At 52.6% G+C, this 18,224-nt stretch overlaps 1 long non-coding RNA gene across 1 annotated transcript; it reads left to right on the top strand.

The window, feature by feature from the left end:
• The first annotated feature begins 142 nt into the window (after positions 1-142).
• LOC121134343 lies at positions 143-11,740 on the top strand. The gene is made up of 2 exons (XR_005871433.1): positions 143-628; positions 11,055-11,740. It is a non-coding gene; the product is annotated as an uncharacterized LOC121134343 (long non-coding RNA).
• Positions 11,741-18,224: the final 6,484 nt, after the last annotated feature.

Below are 18,224 nucleotides of genomic sequence, written 5' to 3'. Positions count from 1 at the left end.
TTTTTTTTCTTACAAAGCCCATAATTATGTTTTTATTGCAAGTGAAGGGGGAAAAGAAGGGGAAAAGGAAACAGGGAGAGGCGGGGTTGGGGTGGGGACCAGGGCTTGGCTTCCTTAGCCAGGCAGGGCCCTCCCTGGCTTCTGGGTGCCACTGCCCCCAGGACACCCTGAGCTTCCCCGGGAACTTCCTCTCCTCTCCTCACAGGCTTGCTTCTGAATTTTTCAGCCTGCCCAGGGGAGAGCAGAAACGGCTGTGTCCGAACCGGCGAGTCTTGAGTTGCGAGTGGGCACGTGGGAGTTCCTGCCACGTTTCTTCCGCAGATGTTGGAAATTTTCCATAATAAAAAGTTAAACTCTGCTGGCAGGAAGGAGCCTGCTGCCTGCTCTGGGGCCGTTCTCGCTCTATGTGGTGAGGGGCTGTCTTTTTCCACCATTAATTTGTGCTACTGAGCTGGGGTGGGTGACTCTTCCTGATGGGACCGCCTGGAACGAGATGCTCCCACCCCCCAAACAACTCCTCAGGTGCTGGCTTTGGTGCCCCCCACTCCGAAGCCCATTCACCCAAAACACACTGGTCGCGCTGGAGTTCAGCGTGGAGGCACCCGTCATGGTCAGGGACAGGAAACAGGTATGTTCTAGAGCATTCCAGGGACCCTCCTAAGGGGTCCTGTGGGGTGGGACTGGGGAGGTGGGGAAATCTGGGGACAGCAGCACCCTGCCCAGTCCCCTCCCAGGGTGACAGGCATCTTGCATGTGAGGAGACCTGGGTTCCGACTAAGGCTCAGCCACTGACTCTGCTGTGCATCCCTGGACAAGTTGCTTTCCCTTTCTGGGCTGCTTTCTTCACCCTCAAGACCGTGGTGGATGCTGAGTGCAGAGCTGAGCGAGCGTACAGAATTCCTGCTCTGGTGGAAGGGAGCAGTGCAGAGAAGAGGCTTCAGGAGCAGTTGCTATGGCAACTGTGCCCTAATAAAGGGCGGGGAGGAGCATGAGCATGCAAATTAGACCATCCTTCCACTTCCCTAGCTTTGGCTGAGACCAGAGGGGCCTTCACGGTGTGAGGAGGCAGGGGAAGGGGAAGAGAGAAGGGGTGGGTTAGCCCAGAGAAGTCTGTACATGGTGCCTTCCCGTTGGCCGTGGAGGCTGAGCTGGACCGGGCTGCTGGGACCATCCCCTGCCCTATCACGCACAGGAATAGGACTGAGGTCTCGCAGAAGCCCCATCCCCACCCAGCCTGTCATCTGAGGGTGGGGAGTCTCAGGAGGAGCCTTTCCTCTCTGAGCCCTCAGCTCTTGAGAGAGCGAGTGAAGTAGCCACCTGTGAATTCCAGCCGCATGGCATACCCTGACCTCCTCTCTGAAATCCATGTTCTGTTTGAGACAAGGTGTGGTGATTCTAACTGTCAGCTCGACAACCTAGAACAACCTGGCGAGTGTCTCAGTGAAAGGTTGTCTGGGATCAGGCAGACCTGTGCGCACCGCTGTCGGAGGGGATTGACTACATTGACACGGGAAGAGACCCAGCCGGCAATTGGGTAGCACCGATCCCTGGTTTTGGACCTGGTTTAGATGGTATAGGGTGGATAAAGCTGGCTGAGCAAGGCACAAGGCATCCATGCCCCTGCTCTCGACTGATCTTGACCCCCACGATGGACGATGACCTGGAGCCCCATGTTCAGCTCAACCCCTTCTCCCGTGAGATGCTTTCCGCCAGGGTATCTCCTCACAGCAACAGAGATGAAGCTAAGAACAGGGACTGTGGTGTAGCCAGTGCTGGCCTGAGCCCACAACCCCCTGCCTCGGCGTGTGCCCTGACCCTGAGCCCACAACCCCCTGCCTTGGCGTGTGCCCCTGCACCTGAGCTCACAGCTCACAATCCCCTGCCTTGGCGTGTACCCTGCCCCTGAGCTCACAATCCCCCTGCACCTGGTTTTGAACTTCACTTTCTACGTCTATGAAACAGATCAAACGAGACACAGAAAGTGGCTTTGGGGCCCACTCACTGGGGGCGGATGTGAGTGTCTCAGTGACAGGCCACATGCACATGCTCGGGTCCCTGTACCGCGTGGCTCCTCCTCTGAGGTTCTGGATCTCCTCTCTCTCACCTCAGATAAGGGGACTCCGGGCCTCTGTCCACCTTTTGCTTCTTCTTCCATTTTAAAGTTCTGGGGTGGATGAGATGGTTCAATGGACGGAGGTGCTTGCTGGCCGAAGACCTGAGTTCCGTGTCTGGGATCCGCATGACGAAGAGACTTAACTTGTCCTCTGACCTAACATACGCCGTGGGGTGCTAGCCTGTATGAGCAGGCACATGTATAACAGATGAGTAATGGTAAAAGTTAAACTCGAAGCTTCGGAGCTTAGCGACTTGTCCACACTTACGTGCATTTCTCAGCCTGCCTTGTGGGGCGGTAACCGTGGGCAGAGATGGCACTGGTGGCTTCAGTCTGGTGTGCCTCCTCACGCTGCACCCAGTTTGGCAGTCGCCTGTCTTGATGGCACTTGAGAGGAAAAGCATCTGGACCCTGAGTTACTGGGTGGAGGGAACCTCTGCCGAACCATGACCGGTCGTCCAAGAGCAAGGAATAAACTGCCAGGGTCAGAGGGTTGGCTTGGTGGTCCGGAAAGCTTGCGGCTCTTCCAGACGACCTGAGCCCTGTTCTCAGCACGCCCTGGTGGCTCACAAACACCTGTCACTGCAGCTCCGGGGGATATGTCACCTGTAGTCATGCGCATGTGTGTGTGCGTGTGTGTGCACACACTTTAAAACAAAACAAATTTAAAAAAGAGGAACTTCCACACTAAGAAGCTGTGACTTTAGGGCTTGTAAGTGACAGCATTTCCCAGCATGACTGGTGCACTGTGACCTGTGCCTGAGTTATGTGTTGTCCCCGTGTCCTGGTCACTGCCATCAGCCACACAGACTGGCCACAGCATAGCCCGGGCAGACGCTGCTCCACCTCCTCCCCACTCCAGGCCTGGCTCCCTGCCCTCATTCCTACCCCAGCCATGCCGCAGCTCCCTGGCCGCCTCCCCTCTCGCAGTCCCTGGGCCCGGATTTTGCTTTCACTCTGCACAGAGCTCCCTCGTTGTGGATGACAGTGTCTCCTAGGAGTAGTCCTCCCTCTGCTGCCATCCCTGTCTGTTTCCATCACGTCTGTCTGGTTCTTGTTTTGTTTTAAGACAGGGTTTCTCTGTGGAGCCCTGGCTGTCCTGGAACTCACTCTACAGACCAGGCTGGCCTTGAACTCAGAGATCTGCTGCCTCTGCCTCTGTTGGGATTAAAGATGTGCGCCACCACTGCCTGGCTTCCTCCTTACCACAGGTGGTGCACCCCTCTTTTTGAACAGTTTGATTGTGCACCGTGGGGCAGCATTTTTCATGTTGTTTGTGTTTGCTGGGCTAAGGACACGTCACTGTGCGCACAGCACACGTGTGGGGGGCCAGAGGGCAGCTTTGGGGAGTTTTTCCTCCACCCACTTCACTTGCACAGCAAGCTCCTTTACCCCATAAGCCAGCAAATTGCCAGCCCAAACTCTGGGGTTTTGTTTTGTTTTGTTTGTTTGTTTTTCGAGAGAGGGTTTTTCTGTATTGTTTTGGAGGCTGTCCTGGAACTCGATCTGTAGACCAGGCTGGCCTCGAACTCAGAGATCCGCCTGCCTCTGCCTCCTGAGTGCTGGGATTAAAGGCGTGCGCCACCAATGCCCAGCTCAAACTCTGGGTTTTTATAGCTGCCGTTATACTGGAAAAGTCTGGGGCCGTTATTTCTTCAAAAATGTTTTAGTTGCCTCTTTCACCTCCTCTGTTCTGGAGACTTCTGTCACGCATGTACCCCAGGCTATGACTGTCCCCAGCTCCATGTGCTTCTTTATTCTTTTAATTTTTCTTTTTATTACATTTTATTTTGGGGGTTCTTGTGAAGATGAGAGATCAACGGGCTGGAGTCTGCCCCATACTTCTAACACGGGGGTCTCAGCATCACACTCAGGAGTTTAATCTTGGGCAGCAAGAACCTTTCTTTACCCACTGAGCCATCTCGACGGCCTCCTCTTCTTGTCTTGTCTGTCTTTCTGTGTTTAGTCTGTCAGTTTGTCTGTCTATCTAATTATCTATATCTCGACACAGTCTCACATAGCCCAGGCTGGACTCCTACTCATTATGTAGCCAAGGATAGCCTTTTGTCGTTCCTGGCGTTGTCTTCAGGGTCACTGGCTTTCGTGTTTTGGTTCCCCGCTCTGCTGTGGACCACACCCAGCACACTAACAGCTTCAGCGCAGGGATGTCCCCGCTCAGGAGCTCCGTGGGTCCTTATAGTGTCTTCCGTGGCTCTAGTTACAGACTCATCTCTCTGGCCCTCTTGAACACGTGTGTGTGTGTGTGTGTGTGTGTGTGTATGTGTGTGTGTGTGTGTGTGTGTGTGTGTGTGTGTGTGTGTGTAATCGTGAGACTGGTAATCCTTGGAATCTTTGCTGTCAGCTCACTCCAGGTTGGTTTCTCATCACGGCCAAGCCTTCCCTCCCTTTGTCTCCCAAAGCCAGACATGACCCTGGATCCAGACTCCAGACAGTGATGGCCTCCTCGGGTACCGGGTATTTTTGTCTACAAAGGAGTCCTCTGACTTATGGTATGAGCTGTTACTTGGAGACAGCCAGATGCTTTCAAGTCTGGCTTCAGAGCTCTGGAAGATGCTGGGAGCGGCAGTCTGCCCAGGGTCCTGTGCATAGGGAGGCCAGGCTTTGTGTTCCAAGGTGCCCACATGCTGGGACAGTCCCCAGAGGCCCGCATGAACTACAAGTAGTTTTGAGCCCGAGGCCCTCTCTTGAGGGGGCCCAGTTTTTCTCTGCTCTTCTCCTAGACCCTGACTCTGTGTTGTCCCCCCTAACTCACCCAGGCTTGTGGTCTCACTGGGTTCCAGCACGGTTTCTGTGACCTGGAGTGTCCCTTGGGACCATTGTAAGCTCTGAAGCTTTGTCTTTCTCAGGCTGCCTGTGTGTGTGGCTTAAAATCTATGGAGCTGTGGCTTCATATATTTCATGCCCTTCCCCATTAGTTATTTCAGAAAGGCAGTCTGGTCCCTTGTTAGGGACTGAATATGCGTCCGATCCAGCCTCTGCTAGGTCATGAGTTTGAAGTCAGCCTCAGCTACGTGAGACCAATGTAGCTCTCCAAAGCTGAAACCAGAGGTCTGGAGAGATGACTTGCAGTTAAGAGCCGTCCTGCTCTTGCAGAGGATCTGAGTTCAGTTCCAAGGGCCTATGTCAGGCAGGTCACAACTGCCTGTGACTCTAGACCCAGGGGATCTGATGTACTACCACATTTACACACATGCGCACACATAAATAAAAACAAAATGTTAAAATCTTTTTAAAAAGGGAATGGGGCCAGAGAGAAGGCTCAGCAGTCAAGAGCACCGGCTGCTCTTCCAGAGGACCTGGGTTTGATTCCCAGCACCCACATGGCAGCTCACAGCTGTCTGTAACTCCAGTTACATGGGCTATGACACCCTCTTCTGTACTCAGAGGGCACCAGGCACACGCATGTAGCTAAAGCATCCGTACACATGAAATAATAAAATAATTATTTAAATTTTAATAAAGGAAGATTTATTTCCAGGTCTAAACCATGTGCATATCTACCTAAAATGCCATGTTTAAAATGTTTAGAGCTCGAATGAGGTGTCTCTGAGGGAAGTTGGGTGAATTAATTACTTGTCTTCTTGCTCTGATAAAATAACCGACTGTCTTAGTTACTGCTCTATTGCTGTGAAGAGACACCGTGACCAAGACAACTCGTGAAAAGAAATCATTTCATTGGGGGCTTGCTTATCATCCTAGAGGGCTAGCCTGTGACCTTTACGTCATCTTAGAGGGCTAGCCTGTGACCTTTACGGTGGGAAGCAGTAGCTGAGAGCTTCATAACCCGTGGTAGCTGGAATGTAACGGCCTCCATCAGCTCAGGGAGTGGCACTATTAGGAGGTGTGGCTTTGTTGGAGGGGGCGTGGCCTTGCTGGAGGAAGTGTGTCACCGAAGGGGTGGGCTTTGAGGTCTATGCTCAAGCCATGCCCATTGTCTCGGATCACTTCCTGTTACCTGCGGGCCAAGAGGTAGAACTCTCAGCTCCTTCCCCAGCACCACATCTGCCGGCTTCCTGCCATCATGATAGCGGATTGAACCTCTGAACTGAAAGCTGCCACCCCAATTAAACGTCTTCCTTTATAAGAGTTTCTGTGATCGTGGTGTCTCTTCACAGAATAGAAACCCTAAGACACAACCTGATCCCCAGGCAGCAGGGAGAGAAAGGGAGGGAGAGAGAGAGAGAGAGAGAGAGAGAGAGAGAGAGAGAGAGAGAGAGACTTTGACTGGGTCTGGTGTGGGGTTTTGAAACCTCAAGGCCACCCTCACTTTTTCCAACAAGGCCACACCTCCTAATCCTTCTCAAACAGTTCCGCCAACCAGGGACCAAGCACTCATACATATGAGCCTATGGGGACTATTCTCATTCAAACTACTGCACTGACCAAAGCCATCTGTGGAAGGGAGAGTTGCTGTGGGATGATCTTTCTGTATGCCATGAATATGCATTGCTCCCATTGGTTATTAATAAAAAGCTGTTTGGCCTATGGCAAGGTTAAGGTTAGGAGGAACAATCAAACTGAAGACTCAGATGAGGGAGGGGTGGAGTTGAGGATGGTGCCAGCCAGCTGCCAGAGGAACACGATGTGTTAGAGCATAGGTAAAGCCATGAGATGCATGGCAAAACACAGATAGAAATATGGGTCAATGTAAATGCGAGAGTTAGCTAGTAATAAGCCTGAGCTATTGGTCTAACATTAATAATATAAGCCTCTGAGTGATTATCTGGAAGTGGCTAGGGGACAGGTTGGGACAGATAAACCTCCATTTTCTGTTGGGCCCCAGCCCCCACGGGGTCTATGTGAGTTGCCTGTCAGCCAATAACCACAGGTGCATCCTGTTTTCTAGTCCTGGCTCACAGCCCGGGCCTTGCCCCACTGGCTTCAACCTCTAATGATGAAAACACGAACTCTTACACCTGGGGTTTCTCCACTGTGCTGTAAGTCTGTATATAAGGCTGCTCCCTGCTTGCAATAAACTCCCCCCCCCCCCCCACACACAGACAAACGGCCAGACATCTTGTCTTTCATTTAAATCTCCAGGCTGTCTCCTGATACATTGGACTTGCTCGAGGCCCAGGCACCACATTTACAGAGTTTTTTTTCTGGCTCACAGTTCAGGGTGGAGGATCGTGGAGGGAGTGTGAGGTCGCACTGCACCCCCAGTCAGGCAGCAGAGACAGAGGAACACTGTTGCTCACCTGGTTTTCGTCTCTCTGTTCAGTCTAGGACCCTGGTCCATGGGGTGCCACCCCCCATCCAGGGTCAATCCTTTCAGCTAAACTCTCTGTAAATGCTTTCACAATAAACGGAGATGGGTCTCCTGGGTGACCCCAGGCCGATAGATGCAAATCACCTCTTTAGGCAAATATGAAAAGGAACCAAGACACTCAGAAATGAAAATGACGTTGAAACTGAAAACCCGATCGAAGGGTTAGACAGCGTATTAGGTGGAGTTGAAGAGATAGCTGGTGAACTGGCCAGCAGTCCAGAAGAAGCCATTAGCCATAATCGAGCCTGCAACACGACAAATAAAAGGACCCAGTGACGAAATTGGTGTTCAAACGTCAAGCTGCAGAACAGAAAAGCAAAGTAGCAGGCCACTAACTCTTACACTTCCTCGGCTGAAAGGGCTGATCCTGCTGCCTTGCCTCAGCGTGGCTGGGAATCCTGAGACTGAATGTCTTCCTCTCCTCTAGGTGGTTGGAGAATGAATGCTCCATACAGAGCCCTTGCTGGGATTAAGGGCGTGTGATCCCAGGTGCTGAGTTCATCTTTGTGTGAGCTGTTTCTCTTGAGGACTGGATTACTCTTGTGTACATCTGGTGGCCTTGGACTCACAGAGATTGGTTACCTCTTAATCCTGAGTCCTAGGATTAAAGGCGTGTGCCTGGCTTCTACGGCCTGTGGCTGACTTTGCTTTCTGAATCCTCAGGCAAGTTTTAATAAATCATAAATAACATGTCACCCCAAGAGCACAGGAGACGGAAAGAAGAGGGAGGCATGAGACAGAGAATGAGGAGTTAGACATGGGGGGGGATCAGGAGAGGTAATGCTGCGCCCGCACTACAAGCCACTCCAAGGTATCAGGAAAAGAGAGACAAGACGTCCATTTGTTTGTACTAAGAGAATGCATGTGCTGCCTTTATTGCCAGGAGAGAGAGTGTGTGTGTCTTCATTGCAAGTTCTAAGAGGTCTCTCCCTTGTAGGAGGGAGGAGCTTTTTATACAAGTTTACAGCACAGTGGAAAAAACCCCAGGTAGAAGAGATCGTTGTTTTCCTCCTGCTGGATGTTGATGTCAGAGGGTCAAGGCCAGGGCAGGAAGCCAGGACTAGAAAACAGAAAGCACTTGGACTGGAAAACAAGTTGCACTTGTAGGCTGACCAGCAACTCACAGAGACCCCATGGGGCTGGGGCCCAACATCTCCCCCCTTCTTTATATATAAATTAGCACCTATCTCAGGTGACTAGGATGTTAATGTCAGTCTCAGTATACAAAAACAAACATTTATAAACAATATTTGGGAATGTGGGCGTCATTCTTTCCAAGCTACTTCCTGCTGTTAAGGGGCGCTGAAATACCATGGGGATGATGACAAAAAAAAATTAAAGCCCAGAAACCTGTTAAAGTTCTTGTTTTTGTAGTCTGTAAGGCTGCATCATCTCAGCTGTTTAAATGTTGGATCACCTGGGCCACTGCTTCAGGTGGTCTTGCTTCATCAAACCATACTAGTCTGGAAGGAACCCACAGTTTTTTATGTTCTGTGGAAACAAAAGCAGAAATTCTTTTCCCAAGTAACCTGTCCTGTTGGGCCCCAGCCCCATGGGGTCTCTGTTCATATTTTTCATAATGCTACATGTGTAACATCAATGATTGTGCCCAATGTATCTGTGCAAGTACACTTTCTAAATGCTTTCCTGAGCAGATCTTGAAACGATTGTAAACTTTATCAAATTGTAAATGTAAATCACATGCAGGTTATCCTTGTAACAGAATGTAAATCACGTGCATGTTACCCTTGTAACAGATGAAGGCTGGTAGAATGTTATGGCCCAGATCTGATGATGGGTATGGTGATGGAGAAGCGCTATGTCAATGGGGGTCCTGGAAATGGTGGCAGTGGCAGTAGGCATTCTGGCTTTATGCCGAGCTCAAACGTGCCTTGTTCCAGAAGCAAGAGATCCGTAACCAAGTATTGCTTAGCTTAGCCCATGGCAATCCCGATAGCCATGAAGGTTGGTTACAGATGATTTAAGGTTGGGGTGTCTCCGACGACGGGCAACCTGTGGGGAAGACCCCTCCCACCTAAGACAGGAGTTCAAGGTCCCCCAAAGACGGGAAAGGGAGGGTGACCCTACTTGACCTAAGCCAGGAGTGCCTCATTTGAAAATAAAAATGGGTGAATTGTGGGAATACCAGACCTTGAGCAGAGACCCACTTCCCCTTCTGCCTGGGAGTAGGCAGCTGTAAGACAATGTTTAGTAAAAACATGTTTACTAAAAACGATACAATGCCCGGGGCAATAAGTTCCTGGAAAAGGCCTTCCCACGGAAACCACCCTGACCTCGACCTTGTCCAAAGACTAACCGCACCTTCAAACCCACACACATCCCCCTCTGGTGTCAGAGCAGAACCAGCCAGGGTAGAGGAGAGAGCAGAAGCTTCTCTGGAGGGAGCCTTTCTTAGGAAGTTTTCTTGAACCTTTTTGGGGCCTGCTTAAAGTTTTCTTTACATCGTTGAATGAGTCTCTGTGTTGTCACTCCCCGACACCCTCCGCACGTTCTCGGACACAGGCTGCGCGGCAGACGCGACAAGGTAAGATTTAATCTATATTGATGAGGAATGTTCCAGAAGTGTTTAAACAAAAGGCACACCGAGAAGGAGGTGGAGGGATCCTAAGAGCAAATAAAGAAACCCAGCGCCAAAGCCATCCCTGTGAGCTTCAGAAACACAGGAAGACGCTCTCTGTTTTCAACAATCTTATCCGTGTGTATGCGTGTGCTCGCGCACATGCATGAGCGTGTAGAGTCAAGAGCAACCAGCAGAGTTGAGTGATTCTCTTCCTTTACTGTGTGGGTCCAGGGATTGAATTCAGGTTGCTAGGTTTAGCTGCAAGCACCTCCACTCACTGGGCCATCCCACTGCCCCCGAGAAGGCTAGCTTAAAAGAGACAGCCGAGGCTCATGGCAGGCCTGCCGGGAGGATGAGATGCTTAAGTTCACCCTTGGCTACTAGTTCCCAATCAGCGCACACGAGGCACAGCCACGCGGTGCAGAGGCAGTCATCTGAGCCGCACAGCACTCGGCACTGGTGTGGGCTCTGGGGGCTGGCGAAAGCCTGAGTCCTTTCTCCAGGACCTTAGGTCTCTTGGAGCCTCTGCTGTCCAGGGGCTGGAGGGTGGGGCTGCCTGCCTGAGCCTCAAAGGCTTCCAGGAGAGGGGTGGGGAGTGGGGTAATGGAGGAGCGTGGAGGACGGGATAGGAGGGAGACTGGGAAGGGAGCAGGGGACAGAAAACCCAGGGCAATCCTTCAGAGTCTATCCCCAAGGCTCGCATGGGCACACGCACGCGCGCACGCACAAACACACACATGTGCACACGTGCACACACACGTGCACATGCACGCATGCACACACACGCACACACACATGGGCGCACACACACGCACATACACACACGCACACGCACGCACATACACACACGCTCACACACACGCACGCACGCACACACACACGCACGCACGCACGCATGCACATGCGCACACACAGGTACATTCCCCTCATTCATACCACCCCCTTCTCCATTCTTGCTATGAGTTTCTCACCAAACAAGCTCCATTAATCGTCTAATAACCGGATTAATTAAGGACGCTGAAAGTAAACAGCAAGAAGGTAATTTGCTCCTGATTACTGTGTAATTGCAGGAGGATGAACTCATTTGCATATGCAAAGAAGGCTGCTGACGGAGTGACAAAGGAGGGAAGGAAGTCTGTGTCTGGGCCTCAGCCTCAGGGCCCACGGGCAGCCGAGAGGATCCTTGTTCTGCGCGGGCAGCCGTCAGCCAGCTGGCGCAGGCAGCTCCTCCAGAAAAAGGGATCTCGAAACATGGACGGGAGAGTCCGGCCTTTGCCTGTCCTGTTGGCCCTGGGCAACAGGTGCCCCAAACACAGGGTGATGTGCGCTACAAGACTAACCGTGGTAGACGCCGCCTTCTGCAAGCCCTGAAGGAGGGGAGAAGCGCTTGGGGGTGGGGAGCGTTTCCCCCAGGCTTTCAGGCAGCCCTTCCAGAACTGCTCCCTTTAACCCTGTCCCCGGAACCTGCTTTCTTCTGGGTGGGAAGTTTGCTCATTTCTGTAGCGGCTGTCCACAGCTGCTACGCTGACCCCAAGGACTGTGGGGGCGGACGGGACAGTGTGGCCTAGTGGTCCTCCCTGCTCCCTTACAAAGCGGTGCTCAGGCTTGCAGGGGCGTTGCCCGTGCTGGGTGTCCTGGCCCACTGGGTCTTCCGACGCCAAATTGTTTTCTGATGGCGGCGTCTGTCTCTCTTGAACTCAATTTGCGTTTTCAAAGCAGCTAATAGACGCATTAAAAAATCCATTTTCGCTCGGGATTGAATCTGACTGAGCCGGATCAATCCACAGAGGCTCCCACCGCCCTTGCACGTAGCCATGGAGACAGCAACGCTTGCCCAAGCCCACTGCAGCCCCTGCGGGGACGGGGAGAGGCGTTCAATCCAGGGAGGACCCCAAAACCCCCTCAGAGTGAACCCCATTCACACCCGCGACTTGGCTCATCTACAGCCCACATGCCTTCTCTTCCAAGAGACCAAGAACCTCAAGGCTCCCTAGGCAGGTGTGTGCAAGGGTAGGTGTTCGCGCATGCTCAGCTGGTACATATACTTGGCCATTGTATTTGAGAAGGGACCGTAGGGCCTCGGTTCAAATCCCCGCTCTGCTTTTGTGGTCAGAGCCTAGGGCAACATCTTTGTAGCTGGGCTCTGTAGCCAAAATACTGACATCTCCTTGTAGGGCTGGGGGAGGCTGGGAGGCCCCACTCGGATTGGCAGAGAGCCATACTTCAGCTCTGGCTTCTTTGGGGAGACTCACTTCATAGGAACCCCTTCCACGCAAGTCAGTGGCTTCTCCACCTCAACCCTGGGGCAGGAAGTTTGCCTGGTATCTGCAGATTCCCGGCGTGGGCCTCTAGCAGCCCTCTGTGGGCAGGCAGGTTGAAGTCGGTGATAAGAGACCCCTGGACCAGCAGCCAGGGCGGAGCCAGGGAGGAGCCTGGGAGGAGCCAGGGAGGAGCCAGGGAGGAGCCAGGCCTCTAGACCCCCTTCTGTCCAGCTTGCTACACTGGCCCCAGTGTGAGCATACTCGCTTGTTTCAGCTGGCAGACGGGCCTAGGGACTGTCAGTCACGGGATCTGAGGGAGAAGAGGCTCTGGTCTGTGGCATTATGGGGTTAGACAACAAGATGTCAAAGCATTAGGACTACCCTAGAAATGGAAAACATGTTGAGGCGTTTATTTATTGACAGGGTCCTAGGTACCCAGGCTGGCCCCAGACTCTCTCTGTGTAGCCACGAATGATTTAGGACTCCTGACTCCCCTGCTCCCACCTCCCGAGTCTGGGGTCACAGGCCTGCACCTCCACTCACGTTTCTGTGGTGCTGGGAGTCAAACCCAGGGCTCCGCTGGCCCAGCCACCTTGCTGGGCTTTCTGTGGTTGTCTCGACTCTGAGGTCCTTTCTACATCAGGTGTCACTGCCCCCTCCCCCATGTCTCTTCCCCATCCAGCCCCCGCGTCAGAGTGGGCCATCCGTCTACACCGGTGCTGTGGCATCGACACTTCACTTCCTCTTTAGGTTTTTTTCGGCACAGGGTCTCACGGCTTAGCCCGATGGACCTGGAACTTGCAGCTGTCTATCCCTTCCCTCGGGTCCCAGAGAGCTACAGATCCTTCTAGAGAAAACTGACACCCTAGCAACGCTGACTCTCCCGGTCCTCTCTTCTCCTTCCATCCCTCCCTCTGCGCTCCCCCTCCCCTCCCCTCCCCTCCCCTCCCCTCCCTTCCCTCCCTCCCTCCCCCTCCCCTCCCTCCCTCCTTCCCTCCCTCCTTCCTTCCCGTTATGCTTTGTTTGAGACCGAATCTCACTCTGTCGACCAAGTTGGTCTGCTGGAGTTTTGGACATGCACTACCATAACTAACATTTTAGAAAGGCTTACGTCACTTTTCTGTATTTTGTGATTGTGACGGGTGGGTGTGGGTGTGGGTGTGTTCGTGTAGTAGCCCAAATGCGGGGGTCAGAGGCTAGCTTTCGGGAGTTTGTTCTTTCTGCCCACCGTGGGGACCTGGGGGTGGATAGTAGACCATCAAGCTTGCCTTCACCCATGGGGACATCCTTTCTATTCTCTTGGACTTTTTGAGACAGCATCTTGCCATGTAGCCCAAGCTAGTCTAGAGTTCATTATGTAGCCAACGCCCCCAGGCTCCCATGATCCTCCCCACCTGTGCCTCCTGAGCTGCGGGATGACAGGTGTGAGCCTCTGTGCTGGCTGGGTGCCCGATGACTTTAAGCTGTCCCTGCTGTCACTCGCCCTTCTTTTCTTTCAGCAACCCGGCTTTTCTCTGCATCTTAGCTGTCTGACCCTGGTCAGCTGTGCCCTAAGCTGTGTCCGGGCGGATGCCAACAGGCCGAGGCTGAGACCATTGACTGCCAACCTCACACTTCCTCCCTCGCCCTGGGAGGGCCAGGCCTGGGGTGGGGTGAGATGGGACAGTACCACTGGTGCCCCCCAATTAGGGCCACCTGCTCAGGCTTCCTGGCTGGGCTAATTAAATCCTCGGCCACTCCAGCTACGTCTCCTCATCTTTGGCTTTGTGCTGACAGAGGCAGTTTCTTCTCAGTCATTCTTAAAGGGGGCAGGCCCTTTCCAGGGGAACATTTTAAATACAATTACATGGACGACAGTGATTCTAAAATACACTTTACTAAGCACTTTCCTTTTTATTTAAAAAACACTTGGATGGCGCTTGTCAGGGGCTAAGCACCTTGCAGATTTCATCTCATTTAATTCTCACACTAACCAGGTCACCGGCAGCACGGCTCCGCGGGTGACAGGCACTCAGAAACGACGGAGCCCAAAGGGGCAGCCTGGCTCTGCCAAAGGCCTGGGCACCTTAGGACCCCCGGGCTTCCCTGGGACACGCACACTGTAAGCTCACTGCAGGGCCCTCACTGGCCAGCTGTGGGGCAGAGGGTGGGCAAGGCCCTCCCCACACCCCTCCTTCTGAGGGCAACCCCAACCTCAGATCCAAGGTCAGGCAAGTCTGCCATGGTTTGGTGTTTGGGTCAGCACTTTGGGGACTTGGTTATGGAATAGAACAGTGCTATGGGGTCCTGGTTACCTGCTAAGCAGAAAGGTACCTGGCATCATGTGGTGTGTGTGAGTGTGTGCCTGTGTGAGTGAGTGAGTGTGTGCCTGTGTGTGAGTGTGTGAGTGTGTGTGAGTGTCAGTGTGTGAGTGTGTGTGAGTGTGTGTCTCTGTGTGTGTGTGAGTGAGTGTCAGTGTGTGAGAGTGTGAGTGTGTGAGTGTGTGAGCGTGTGTCTCTGTGTGTGTGAGTGAGTGTGTGAGTGTGTGAGTGTGTGAGTGTGAGTGTGTGAGTGTGTGTCTCTGTGTGTGGGTGTGTGTGAGTGAGTGTGTGAGCGTGTGTGAGTGTCAGTGTGTGAGTGTGTGAGTGTGTGTCTCTGTGTGTGTGAGTGAGTGTGTGAGTGTGTGTCTCTGTATGTGGGTGTGTGTGAGTGTCAGTGTGTGAGAGTGTGAGTGTGTGAGTGTGTGAGTGTGTGTCTCTGTGTGTGTGAGTGAGTGTGTGAGTGTGTGAGTGTGAGTGTGTGAGTGTGTGTCTCTGTGTGTGGGTGTGTGTGAGTGAGTGTGTGAGCGTGTGTGAGTGTCAGTGTGTGAGTGTGTGAGTGTGTGTCTCTGTGTGTGTGAGTGAGTGTGTGAGTGTGTGTCTCTGTATGTGGGTGTGTGTGAGTGTGTCAGTGTGTGAGTGTCAGTGTGTGAGTGTGTGAGTGTGTGTCTCTGTGTGTGTGAGTGAGTGTGTGAGTGTGAGTGTCAGTGTGTGAGAATGTGAGTGTGTGAGTGTGTGTCTCTGTGTGTGTCTGAGTGAGTGTGTGCCTGTGTGTGTGAGTGAGTGTGTGAGTGTGTGAGTGTGTGTCTCTGTGTGTGGGTGTGTGAGTGAGTGTGTGAGTGTGTGTGAGTGTGTGGGAGCCTGCAAGAGGAGCCTTGTACCTGATCCAGCATAGTGCTGCTTCCACTGTGTAGGTAGGGACTTGGAAAGAGAGGGAAAGAGGGGACCACCCATGCCCCCCCACTGCCCCCAGATCACTATGGCTCTGTCTTGCTATCTTTTCCAGGACAGCACACACTCACCAACTCCTGACTTCTGGCTACCTCAGTAAGTGTAGGAAAATGCCACTTATCTGTTGCTCTTTTATTTCCTGCTGTCTGTCTCCCTCACAGACCATGAAGGTGAGGCTCTGACGTCGCTGTGCCCTCAGTACCGTCCCACATGGCAGGTGTGTGCTGAGTGCTTGTCAAGGGACTGATGGGGGAGTGTGCTGTGCGTCCCATGGCCCTCTGTGGCCAAGTCTGTTGTTGCCATCACTAGCCTAAGGGGTTCCTTTCATCTTTGGGGCCTAACTCCGGAAAATTGGGATTCGTGGCTTGAATGAAGAATTCCAGGCATATCCTGTTTGAAGCAGAGTTGGAGATTTCATTAAAGGTGATCACAACGGGACCACATCCCAGCTGCTTCCCAGTCTCCAATCCTGGTCCCATCCCCATCTCTCAGGATTCAGTTCATCTTTCAAGATATCACCAGGACCCCAGCAGAGCCTCAGCACCCTCTTTTGTGGAGAGGGGGTCACCACAAAGGCCACCCAGAAAGGAGGCCTGGGAGGCCTGGGAAGCGTGTCTTCATGGTGAACTTGACTGGATTAAGAGTCACTGTACTGGGGAGTACACCTCTGGGTGTGTTTGTGAGGGTGCTCCTGCAAGGCGAGCTGAGTGGAAACACCATCTTAAATGTGGACAGCAGCATCCATGGAACCATCAGTGTAAAAGAGGGGGAGATTTGATTTGTCTGGGATCAGAAGATTTTAATTCAAAGTCTGCTGGTCCATTTGGGGCCTGTGGCAGGGCAGCAGAGCATGGTGGGAGCTTGCAGAAGAGGAAGCTGCTCTCTTTATGGCTGGCAGGAAGCAGAGAAAAGGAGGAAGGACCCTGGTCTCAATGTCCCCCTCCAGGACAATCCTTCCACTCTATCTTCTTCCCACCCAGGAGCACTGGCGGAACACAGAACCATTGGGGGATGTCCGGGAGTCAAACTCTTACAGACCCAATCCTGTCCATGAGCCGCAGAGTACGGGGGAGAGATGGGCAGGGGCAGAGGGCCAGCCTCCGCTCAGACTGGGGTAGCTCCACTGCCACAGCTTGGGCTACAGTCAAGGGCTCACTCAGTGGAGGAACAAATAGTGTACAGATCTCATGATGCTTTTAAGACAAAGACGGCCTGGGCACTGTTGTGACCCCTCAACACCTGCCAGTGGGGAGGGGACCAGAGGCTGGGAGGAAGATGGAGAATGGGCGGGAGATGGGAAGATGATGGGGAGATGGGAGACAGGGATACATGAGACAGAGAGATGATGGGGAGGCAGGGAGATAATGGGGAGACAGGGAGATGCAGAGACGCAGGGATAAACAGAGAGACTGACAGGGAGACAGGGAGAGCTCTCTCCCAAACTCATTTTACCATGCAAAATTTCAACATCAAAGAAAGTGAAGAGAGCTAAATGGAGAAGCCATCCTCTGGCCCTCGAGGGTTTCCCACTCTGGCTTTTGATAAAATTCACAGTGAGCCCTAAACATTAGCATGAGCACTGGTAGCCGACTTAGTGTTTGCTTATGGTTCTTGTGTGTTTGTTTAGAGAGGTGTTTACACGAGGGAAATGCACACAACTTGTGTGGGTTTCTCTGGAAGCTCTGAAGATCGACACACCTGTATAGCCCAACCTCAACCAAAATATAGACCATTATCCACATTCTAGAAATTTCTTTCATGCCACGTCCTAAGGAATTGTTCCTGAGCATCTTGTGTGCATGCATGTGCATGAGTGTGGTGTGTTTGTGCATGTCTGTCTTTGCACACGTGTATCCACGTCTGTGTACACACGCCATGGGACACACGTGGGGGTATGAGGACAACTTGTGGGAGCCAGTTCTTCCCTTCACCACACAGCTTCCGGGGGCTGACGCCGGGAAGGTCAGGCTTGACGGAAAGTGTGTCTTAGGGTGTCTGTTGCTGTGAAGAGACACCACGGCCACAGCAGCTCTTGCAAAGGAAAACATTTGCTTGGGGTGGCTCACAGTTCAGAGGTTCAGTCCGTTACTGTCACGGAGCAACATGGCAGTGTGCAGGCAGACGTGGTGCTGGAGGGGCAGCTGAGTTTCCATCGTGCAGGCAACAGGAAGTGGTCTGCAACGCTGAGCTGTATCTTGAGCGTATGAGATCTCACCCCCCCACAGTGACACACCCACTCCACAAGGCCACACCCCTCAACGGAGCCGCTCCCTTCGGGGCCGTTTTCTTTCCACAAAGTGTCTCTACCCGCTGGGCCATCTCAACAGCCCTGCATTACCTTCTGAGTCAGGGTCTCTCACTGAACATGGAGTTTGCGAATTCGGTAAGACTTTGCCTGTGTCAAGCCTGAATACTGGAGTTCACTGCCCAGGACTCAAATGGAGGAGGGGGAGAAGCAACTTCCGCAAACCGTGCTATAAGCCACACTCCTCACACAGCCTGTGACTGCATGAGCATACATGCACACATATAAGCATGCATGCGCGCACATACACACACGCACACACACAACTCTCTCTCTAAATATAAGATTTTAAAAAGATTCAATATAAAATGTCTTGGTGAGGACTTCTCACTGTTCCCACAGTGGCTGGTCGTGCCATGGTGTGAACTTCTGGTTAGCCACAGGGTCTACATCACATGGCAGGAACCCACATTAGCAGTGACTGAA

This window comes from Mesocricetus auratus, unplaced genomic scaffold (assembly GCF_017639785.1).
Source record: "Mesocricetus auratus isolate SY011 unplaced genomic scaffold, BCM_Maur_2.0 Super-Scaffold_100027, whole genome shotgun sequence".
Lineage (NCBI taxonomy): Eukaryota > Metazoa > Chordata > Mammalia > Rodentia > Cricetidae > Mesocricetus > Mesocricetus auratus.
This window is presented reverse-complemented; position numbering and strand designations above follow the sequence as displayed.